Here is a 716-nt window from a genome sequence, read left to right as displayed (position 1 = left end):
GCACAAACGGAGCACTAACCATTCAGACTATTTGCTGGATTTTTTGACGTGGGTGGGGTGTCAGCTTCACGCAGGTCTGAGACCTCACGCGCGTAGCAAAACATGCTTAGGCAAAGTTCACACTTTCTTCACGTTTTTGCGTGAAACTACTACTAATAATAATAAGAAGAAGAAATAAATAAATATATGTTATATATATTATCATTATAATAAATAATATATGTAGATAGATAGATAGATAGATAGATAGATAGATAGATAGATAGATAGATAGATAGATAGATAGATAGATAGATAGATAGATATAATACGTATAACATATATTATGTATTATAATTATTAGTATTATTATTAATTTCACGCAAAAACGTGAAGAAAGTGTGACAACTTTGCCGAAGCATGTTATTTGAGCTTTCACTGTGTCAGTAGTTCCCCAGATAAGCGCGCCTAATAACACGCATGTGCTTGCTACGCGCGTGCTTTCTCAGTGCTCATCACGAGCACGCGCGTATTTTGCCGCGTGAGCCAGCTAATCAATTCTTTCAGATTATTTCTATTTTGAGATTGGATCTCGTTTTTTCTTCTTCCACTTATTATTTAGTGTAGAATATTTCCCTTTGTGCATATTTTCATCTCATTTATATTCATAAATGATTAAATTCGTTCATTAGTTATTTAGTTTTCTTTGCGGGGTGCCCTCCCTTTATCGCTGCGTC

This window comes from Poecilia reticulata, linkage group LG1 (assembly GCF_000633615.1).
Source record: "Poecilia reticulata strain Guanapo linkage group LG1, Guppy_female_1.0+MT, whole genome shotgun sequence".
Lineage (NCBI taxonomy): Eukaryota > Metazoa > Chordata > Actinopteri > Cyprinodontiformes > Poeciliidae > Poecilia > Poecilia reticulata.
Note: the sequence above shows the minus strand (reverse complement) of the source record.